Here is a 9778-nt window from a genome sequence, read left to right as displayed (position 1 = left end):
TGTGAAATATTTTGTTCTAGTTCTGTGAAAAATGCCATTGGTATTTTGATAGGGATTGCATTGAATCTGTAGATTGCTTTGGGTAGTATAGTCATTTCCACAATGTTGATTCTTCCAATCTAAGAACATGGTATATCTCTCCATCTGTTTGTATCATCTTTAATTTCTTTCATCAGTGTCTTATAAAGGCATCAAAACTATAAGACACTGATGCCTTTTAGTTCTAATTGCTACTTTTATATTATTATTTTTCTTTCACTCAAATAGCCTCATCCATTTGTAGACATCTATGTAATCTTTTAATTTTGCTGCCAATATCTCTGGACATGAAGTTGGAAATTTTACTTTTGCTTTCTTAATAATTTATTCCCTCTTTAACATTTGTAAAAGATTAGTTGAGTTCGCTAACAGATATATATACAGAGAGTAGCAGCACAGATAAAGAAATAGTTTTTTATTTTTTAAATATGGCTATAAAACTGTGCCAGGAGCTTCCCTGGTGGCGCAGTGGTTGAGAATCTGCCTGCCAATGCGGGGGACATGGATTCGAGCCCTGGTCTGGGAAGATCCCACATGCCGCGGAGCAACTAGGCCCGTGAGCCACAACTACTGAGTCTGCGCATCTGGAGCCTGTGCTCCGCAACAAGAGAGGCCGCGATAGTGAGAGGCCCGTGCACCGCAATGAAGAGTGACCCCCACTTGCCACAACTAGAGAAAGCCCTTGCACAGAAACGAAGACCCAACACAGCCAAAAAAACAAACAAACAAAAAAATATATAAATAAAACTGTGCCAGAAATATATCTAATCCAAAAATGTACTATACAAGGCCCAAATACTTGATGCAAAATAACTAGCATTTTAGTTATAAGCTTTCTAGAACAAATATTAGCATCTTTATCTTAAAGAATATTTTTAGTTTACAGTTTAGTGAATTCTACACATTAAGGGCAAGGTTAGATGGAACAAATACAGTTACTTAGATATCAGTTGAAGAATTACAAAATCAACTGTCAACACTCCCAAAAATTTAAATTATTTGATGTTTAAAAATACGTAAAAAGTGATACTTTTCTACTATCAATTATTTAAAAGAATGCACACAAGAGGGAGGAGATATGGGGAGATATATATATATATATATATATATAGCTGATTCACTTTGTTGTAAAGCAGAAACACACCATTGTAAAGCAATTATACTCCAATAAAGATGTTAAAAATAAATAAATAAATAAATAAAAACAAAAGAATGCATAACTTTCTAAAGAAATAGCTAATGATTTCAACATTATAAAACTGGGATGTTTATATTTGCACACTATTCTTGTAGGTACAAGAAAAGAGAAGTATGTTATGTTAGAAGAATGCTGCAGAAATACAAAATAATACAATTTTGTTATGAACCAAAAGCCAAGATCATTAATCATGCGAAATGAAATAATCATACCGACTAGTACAGTATTTTTTGTCACCAAAGATATTTTGTTATTCTAAGCTATAGCAATTATAATTATTAATGAATCTAATGTTAATGGGAACTATCCATCTACATATGAAAAACATCACATTATACTAAAAGTAAAATGTGCAATTAGTACCTTAAAACCTGATTATAACAAGTGAATTACTCTGGTTTCTTATTTAATGAATAAAATGACATTTCTCTTTACATTCCATTACTAAGACAGTTAAAAATAACATGCTAGGCAGAATACTATATGATGGTCAATATTGCAATACCTTTTGTAACTTTCATAAAACAAGCAAGTCTCATTATTTTCATTTGAAGTACTCAACTTTTCAAATGACTTATTGAAAAAGTGATACACAACTTAGAAATACAATAGCTTTCTTGTATTTCTTAGAAATATTAGGAAATTTTTTTTGAAATTAAAATTGAACAGAAGTAGTGAACACAGGAACAGTACAAACTGCCCCGATGGTTAACATTTTCTTTTTTAATGCAGCCAATTAGAGCTCTCACTGGAGCACTGTCTATGTTGGCATTTCATGCTGCCCTGCTTATTCCTTCCCTGAGAGCCACAAAGAATAATGAACTCAGCCAGCAAGAAATAAACTTTGACTTTTGCTGTTGGCCCCGCTAGACCACATTTATATTTCCACAGTGTGAGACGAGAGGTCACATGGGGTAAGAGCACACAGAACACAACTTTGGGAGAAAAAATAAAGCATTGTTCAGCCAGTGTTATGGTCTCATTACAACTCTGATCAATACCTGAACGACCATAAAAACTTGGGGAAAAATAATGCATTCTAGGCAACCAGGCTGCTTTTATCTGGGGAGAATTAACACCTTCACAGATAATGCTTGGCACCTTGTAATGCTCTGTAGGATCTCTCCCCAGCTCTGGGATGCATCTGAGATACATGAACCCTTACTGCAGACTGCTTGTCACATAGATGCAAAAGTGCTATACATTTAAAACATTACAATATTTTAAAATTAATCAAATGCTTTTTCTCAACAGATAATGCAAACCTTGCTTTGACTTCTCCAAGTATTTCCCATTATCTGTGTCTTGATTTCAAAACCAAAAATAGTGACTATGTTAAGCTTTGGAAAAATATGTTATTTTGCACAGGAACCCTGTCCTGGCTCAAACATAGCTTGCTTATCAAATGAGGGAAGAAAACACCAAATACTGAGGATTATAGAGCAAAGCCAGAGAGAATTCACACTGTCTACAGACTTCAGTTATCTGACCTTGCTTACTTCTCTCCCTGCCTCCCTTATACTCCAGGCCCCCAAATTGCTGAATCTATTGTAGTCCTCTGCTGCACCCCATAAAACTGGGTTTTAATAATGGTATCATTTTGCTAATTTCAATGCACCTTTTAACCTGGCTGAGGCTTTCGGTACTGCTGGAATCAGCCTAGGTAGGCACTATCTTCACTGGAATCAGCCTAGGTAGGCACTGGCTTCACTGGAATCAGCCTAGGTAGGCACTGGCTTCACTGGAATCAGCCTAGGTAGGCACTGGCTTCACTGTGCCTCCTCACCCCCGGCTCAACTCCAGCCAGTTTAGAATTCTCCATCTGGGTTCAAATTCAGGCAACCCAGAAATATGAACCTATCCCTGGACCCCAGATGTGTCAGGCATGGAGCCCTCCAGACCTGTGCTAGGAGAGAGGGCTTTTCTGAGCATAGCTAGGTCTAGGTCGGTACCCATGGCTAAATGAGCAAGACGTCAGGATGTAGACACCACAATGTAGACCAGGATCTGCTGGCGTAGCCCAGGATCTGGTGGGGATTCCCAATCAAAATAACAGGGATGACATAATAATCACCATGATATCCACCATTTAGAGGGGAATGCATTCACAGTATTCCAGTTTTGGTAAAGAAGCAACACGGGTTGTCCTTACCTGATAGAGGTTTTTATTGAGCATGAAGGATGTAAAGAGCGTATATGGCGACAGAGAGCAAAGTCCTCTCATTTCAAAGCCTAAGCATTGTACTTGCTTCCTCCTATTCTACATGGTTCTTCTCAAAGATCGACACCATCAGAAATGCGGGAGTATATCTGATTAAATCCATTAAGTGAGACATGTCCATCATCTCTTTTTCCTAAGGAAGGACAGACTCTAAAGAACCCTTCTTTTTGTTTGGTTGATTGGTTATTACTTCTCATTACCTTATGGAGCTGACTTTTTGTTTGTTTGTTGGCTTCACTTGCTCATCTGAAGTTCACACTACGATTGGAGAACAAGTAGAAGGTTGGGTTTATTTTTCCCATAATCTTGCTTCTATTAATAATAGTAGAAGAGGGCTTCCCTGGTGGCACAGTGGTTAGGAGTCCGCCTGCCAATGCAGGGGACACGGGTTCGAGCCCTGGTCCGTGAAGATCCCATATGCCGTGGAGCAGCTAAGCCCGTGTGCCACAACTGCTGAGCCTGCACTCTGGAGCCTGGGAGCCACAACTCCTGAAGCCCGTGTGCCTAGAGCCCGTGCTCCGCTACAAGATAGGCCACCGCCGTGAGAGGCCCGCGCACCACAAAGGAGAGTGGCCCCCGCTCACCGCAACTGGGGAGGGCCCACGTGCAGCAACGAGAACCGAATGCAGCCAAAAATAAAATAAATAAATTTAAAAAATAAAAAATAAAAAAATAATAGTAGAAGAATATTAGAAGTGAATAGTTTTAGCCTATTTTGCCTTCTTATTCTCTATTCCCCGTAAAATCAGACAGTGTCGTCATTAAGGCAGGTTATAGTTAGATAACTTATTTTCAATAATCTGTCAAAATGCCCAGTATCTGATGGAAACCTAAGCTTGTGTTTTATTCAGAACTGTGTTTCTTCCCTTGAGGTTAAGAGAAAGTGTAAAGTCTGCTTGTACTTTCACCTGAAGACTGTATTCCCTCTCCTCCTCTCTCTTTTCCTTGGTTTCTTAATCAAATTTAAGTTGGATGACACAGACTAACACCCAGGAGTGACTTTAAGCAAAAGAAGGAAATATTTTAAGGTACTGGGTACATTTGAAGCCGCCCAGAGAAAGCTTAGATCTGGGATCTGGAGAGTGACTGAGAAGTAATACAGCTGCTCCTTCAGCTGGGCTCTCTCTGTTTATGTGAACCATTCTCAATTACACTCATCAACATATATGGTCCCAAAAGCCTCCAAATCACAAGAGCCTCAGCCCACCAATTCAACCTTACTTACTTAGCCAGTGTTTACAGCTGCGTACCTATCTTCTGTGTCTCAGTGGAAAATTTTGACAGAAAAATTTTGGTTTATAAAGGAACTGACCCTCTCCAAGTCACGTGTCCAATTCTGAATTCATCATCTTTATCTGGTCAGGAGCTTGGGTTGCTGAACAACTATGGTTCAGGGAATCATTCTTTGACTATGTTGTGTCCGTCACCAAATTCATAGGTTAACCCCCCAACCCCTTATGGGGTTAAATTTGGAGGTATTAAGCTTAAATGGAATCATACAAGTGGACCCTAATACAATAGGACTGGTGTCCTTATAAGAAGAGGAAGCGACATCAGGGATGCACTTACAGAGGAAAGGCCACATGAGGACATGGTGAGAGGGTGATCATCCATAAGCCAAGGAGAGAGGCTTCAGGAGAAACCAACCCCATGGACACATTGATCTTGGACTTCCAGCCTCCAAAACTGTGAGATTCTGAGAGAATATTTCTGTTGTTTAAGCTACCAAATCTATAACATTTTGTTATGGTGGCCCAGCAGACTAATTATACAGATACTATTATTACTTATTTATTCATTTTTGTAGAAGGTGTCCTCAGAGAAGGTAGTATGGCAAGTAGCAGAATCATTTTATAAGTGGCTAGTTAAAAGAGCATCTAAATTTGTTTTTTAACAAGACGTTATCATTTCTTCATTTGTTACTTCTTTCTGCACTCTTTCTTCCCCCTTTGCCTATTCCTCTCTTTTATGGAAAATGATGTCTACAGGTGTCTTTAATCCTAAAATCTACACATTTGCAGCAAGACTTTTAACATTCATGCCAGGTATATCCCCCAAATTCAAATACATTTTATCTAAAACTAAATCATTTCACATTCTAAACCAAGCTTTCCCCTCCTTCAACCCTGCTCCTACCACTGCAGAACATGGGAATACGGGTAGAGACATTTTTGAGCCTTTGTTCTCTCCTTCCTTGCTGCTTTCTCTGCCCCATCTCCTTGGCCTGAACAATCAAACACTAAGCAGTCTTGCTTATTCTTTCTTCTAAATTAGCCTTCCCTTTCAAATTCTTACATGATAGCTATCCTTATTGAATAATGAAGAACAAAGTATTATTGTTAAGTAACACCACTTAATAATAGGTGAGTGGACTTTTTATACACATTTGCAGGGACTGACAAAAATAGCTTTGCAGTTACTGCTTCGCATATTTATTACAGAAATATTAAAGAGTTCCTAGGTAACATTGACAAGCACCTCCCAGCTCAATTCTACTGAGTAGCTAGGAGTTCTAAGGAAGGCTTTATGGTCACTAAGAAGAATCAAATAAAAATAAACAAAAAATGTTTAAAAATCAACAAGAATATAGCAACTACATATACATTGCTTCTGTTTGTCTCCATTTTGTTTCTTGGGTTCTCCTGTAAGATGGAAATTAAAATATCATTAAACATTTGACATAAACTCATAGGGTGGAAAGTGGCTGTAAAAGCATATGGCTGTAAGTTGAGGACTTGGGGAAATACATGATGCGAGCCATGGATTCCCTCTGTATTAAATCCACCCTCTGTACTGTTTCCAAAGTGTCTTTATAAACCTGATTAGGTAATTCTCCACTTTTAAATGTTTCGCTGGTTGCTTGTAGCTTCCAGGGTAAAATTCCAAATCCATAGTTTGGCTCATAAACCTTTTCATGAACTGGCACCTACCCTCTTGGATGGCTTCAATCCCACACTACTCTTACCACAATGCTTTCTTCTACTGTCCTGTGCTGTTTATAAATTGGTGACCATGTTATGATATTTAGACATCTGTGCCTTTGCACATGGGTCCCCAGCCAAGATGTCTATGGCCATCCTTTTGCCCTAAGTTGCTTTTGTGTTTATGTAACTCCCACACAGGCTTTACAGCTCAGCTCAACCGCTCCCCACTACTGAAATCTTCTGATTTAGAGATTCCTTAAATGCTTTTATGGGCTTTCTTTTGCAAATGTCTCTCACAGGATTTTGAATTCTATCAGTGCATTTTTGATCAACCTCCTTGACATTTTTGGAGGAGAAAGGACATAAACTCTCTGGCTTTGAATTCCCAATGGTTTGCACAATAGCTGTCACGTTTTAGGTGCAGAAATGCCTGTGGATGGATACACAAATACTGCATTTAGAGGTGGATTTTCATATCTTTAAATTTTAAAAAATCTCTACTTCTAAAAGCAGCTCTTTTGCCCCTTTCCTGTTTGCCCATTTCTGTTCCCCTCTAACCTTAAAAGAAACTAATTATAAGAATGAGATCACTAGGCAACTTTTAACCTAACTCCTGACTTATGCTCTACTGAATGCACACCGTGCCTTGCCTAACCTGTTGATTCTTTTCCTAGATTAAAAGAAGTAAGAATGAAGAATTAAGTAGTTAAAGAATGACTAGCTCTCCATCCCCAGCAGTCCCCTTAGCAACCCTGCAGGCAGACTTGTCAGATGAGATAACATCTGAAGAGAGATTGAGGAGTCAGCCAGCCTGCATGGAATGGAAAATGACGCAGAGCTTAACCTCCTGCCTTGATGATTCACTGAGGTTCTTTCCCCTTTTCCCTTTAAAAATTCCCATGGCTGAGCAGAATCCTTGGAGTTGGTTTCTGGGGACATGAGTCCACCATCTCCCTACATTGCCTGTTTCCTGATTAAAGCAACTTTCCTTTTTACTAACATTTGCCTCTCAAGTATTGGCTTTTGAGCAGTAAGCAGCCAAACCTGAGTTCAGTAACACTTCTTCCACTCTCCATACCTCAGATACTTGAAAATATTGAATTTGCTTCTAAGGCTGTTGTGTTATGATGTTGAAAATAATAATGCCAGTGAAAGCATTTCATGAACAATTAATTTGTAAAGCTTCTTATGAAAAACATTTTATGACTATTTTGTAACATTTCCTAGTCACATATTAAATAGAAATTGACAATTATACTCTAACTTGTGTTATCCTGTTGTTGCAGTGTTCATTCTTAAACTTGAATCAAGTTTCCACTTAAAGTACTTTTTATACAGGTCAGATCTTCAGCAGTTTGTTGGAGGAAGGAAAGATAAATGGAGCAAAGGATATGTCAAGACCCTAACAATCTTGTGATTGTATTTGCTATTAGCATTAAAATAAGGCAGAACACAAATAAACACTTCCTTTTACATTTTCTCTGATCATTTAGATGTGAAAGTCTTTCTGGCCTAATCTCTCTGCACTCACTGAACCTCATCCATGCTCTGCCTGGAAATTACATATTCAGAACACTTGTAGGTCTTATCACTGATCAGTACAATGAAATGAAGCTTTAGTCCCCATAAAAAATACAATAAAACAATGTTCCTGCAGTGCAGGATGAGAGCTGATTTAAATTACAATAAGGCACAAATAAAAGGAAGAAAACGAAAACATTTCGTTTTATGAGTTTTGTTGACTCCAGAAGCTTAAATCAAAGACGACTTCATCATCAATCATAACATCAACCCAGCAGCATCAAAGGGCAGCTTTCAGTCACAGTAAATACCAGAGCTGAGTGCATTTCACACTCAATTAAAGGGGATTGAATCACACAATGTTAGAACTGAAAGGAATATTTCAAGTTCCTGAAACAATCACCTTACTTTGTGTATAAGAAACTGAACTCACAAACTACCTGCCTCTTGAATCCTTCAGCCGTGCCCCGTGGGTCCATAATAAACACGCTCCCCTGCCCTTTGTACTTGTCTCTAGTGCTACATAGCACATCATCACATCTTAGTGACTTGAGAAAACAAGACTCATCTGTTATCTCATAGAGGTTCTGTGAGCACAGCTTACCTGGGTGTACTCACCAGACTGCAGTTGGGATGTTGGCTGGGGCTGCAGTCACCGGGCTTGACAAGGGTGGCTTGTTCATGGGGTCGATGTTGTCTTTGGAAGGAGGCATCAGTCTTCCCTACATGGACCTCTCCCAGGGCTCATGATATAGCAGCTGCCTTCTTTGAGAGTAAGTGATCCTCTGAGGGAGCAAGGCAGAAGCCACAATTTTTAGGCCGTGCCTCAGATCCCACACATATTAGTTTTCCTAATATTTTATTGGCGACACTGGTCAGCCCTGTTCATTCTGGGTAGAGATGACCCAAAGGCATGAATATCCACAAGTAAGAATCATGGGGACTATTCTGAATCTGGTAACTGCGATTCTAATCCTCTTTTCCAAGGGTTTCTTTTACCTCTCTATCGTATCTCATTTCTCCACTGTCATCACTTCCATTGGGACCTTCTCAAGTGATGGCAGGTCATCCGCCCCCATTTTTAATTCCTACTCCAAAACTTCTACCAATTACAGAGCTGATTAATGGGTTGAAGTCCTTTGTATTCTCCATTTCTGCTTTCAAACAATTCCTCCTCCATGCCCTAGTAAAAAGAATAAAGCTATTCTAGTTCTTGTCATCAACTAACACATCATCAACCAACATGTCAGTCACTCCCCACCTTTCCTAAGATTTCTGTCATCTGCAATGCAACGTTTCACTCCACCAGATGAATCTTTTGGCTTCTCAGTTCTTTAATCCTCTTGTCACCAAATAAACTAGATCATTTCCCTGAAACAATACATTCACATGGCCTCAACATAGAACTCCAAAATCAGGTCCTATCACCCAGACAATTGTCTTCTACCCTATGTACTCAATTTAAATTTTTTTTTTTTTTTTATTTTGGGGATAATTTTAGATTTATGAAAATATGGTAAGATATTACAGGAAGTTCCCATATATACTTCACTCCATTTCAGTTTTACCTAATGTCATCATCTTAGGTTCTTGTGGTAACTTGTCAAAACTGAGAGAGCCATCATGGCATATTATTTTTAATAAGACTGCAGAGTTTATGCATATCTCACCCACTTTTTCATTAATGTTGTAGGATCCAATCCGGTTACCACACTGCATTTAGTCATCATGTCTACTTAGTTTCTCTGGATCTGTGACAGCTTCTCAGTCTTTCCCTGTTATTCATGACTTTAGCAGTTTTGAAGAGTACTGAGCAGGTATTTTGTAGAATGTCCCAGAATTTGGATTTGATTAACATTTTTATCATAATTAGAC

The 9778-nt window shown here is 38.7% G+C and overlaps 1 long non-coding RNA gene across 1 annotated transcript; it reads left to right on the top strand.

The window, feature by feature from the left end:
• The first annotated feature begins 239 nt into the window (after window positions 1-239).
• Window positions 240-9369, top strand: LOC309632136. Its single transcript, XR_014246752.1, has 2 exons — window positions 240-2900; window positions 2994-9369. It is a non-coding gene; the product is annotated as an uncharacterized lncRNA (long non-coding RNA).
• Window positions 9370-9778: the final 409 nt, after the last annotated feature.

Source organism: Balaenoptera borealis (assembly GCF_965194805.1).
Source record: "Balaenoptera borealis genome assembly, chromosome: 7".
Taxonomy (NCBI): domain Eukaryota; kingdom Metazoa; phylum Chordata; class Mammalia; order Artiodactyla; family Balaenopteridae; genus Balaenoptera; species Balaenoptera borealis.
This window is presented reverse-complemented; position numbering and strand designations above follow the sequence as displayed.